Here is a 789-nt window from a genome sequence, read left to right on the forward strand (position 1 = left end):
AAGAATTTTATGTTGGGGAGAAACATGGTCGGATGTATTTTTTAGTAGAGACAGGGTTTTACCATATTGGTCAGGCTGGTCTCGAACTACTGACCTCAGGTGATCCACCTGCCTCTGTGTCCCAAAGTGCTAGGATTACAGGCATGAGCCACCACATCGGGCCCATTATCACACAATTTTGTACTTACATAATGCTTTCCAGCGTTCAGAGAACTTTCATATTCATTATCTTGCATGATTCCATCACTACAACACTGTTGGCTAGTACAGTCAATTATGCCATCTCCGTTTTATAAATTCATTCATTCAACATTATTTATCGAAGACTGTTATGCACCAGGCATTGCTATGTCCTGAACATTCGAAGATGGAAACTCATGGTCCCTACTCTTACATTAACAAAAGGTATCTTTGGAAGTATGTGTTGTTGTTGTTGTTGTTTGAGACAGCCAGGCTGGAGTACAGTGGTGCCATCTTGGCTCACTGCAACCTCCGCCTCCAAGATTCAAGCAATTCTCCTGCCTCAGCCTCCCCAGTAGCTGAGATTACCAGCGCCTGCCACTACGCCCACTAATGTTTGTATGTTTGGTAGAGATGGAGTTTCACCATGTTGGTCAGGCTCCTCTCGAACTCCTGACCTCAAGTGATCCACCCACTCCACCTCCCAAAGTGCTGGGATTTCAGGCATGAGCCACCGTGCCCAGTCAGGCGTATGTTTTTAAGGGACATTTTACTTTTACTTTTTACACTTCATTTGAATTTTTTTTTTTTTTTTTTTTTTTTTTTTTT

Source organism: Mandrillus leucophaeus, unplaced genomic scaffold, assembly GCF_000951045.1.
Source record: "Mandrillus leucophaeus isolate KB7577 unplaced genomic scaffold, Mleu.le_1.0 Scaffold192, whole genome shotgun sequence".
Classification (NCBI taxonomy): Eukaryota; Metazoa; Chordata; class Mammalia; order Primates; family Cercopithecidae; genus Mandrillus; species Mandrillus leucophaeus.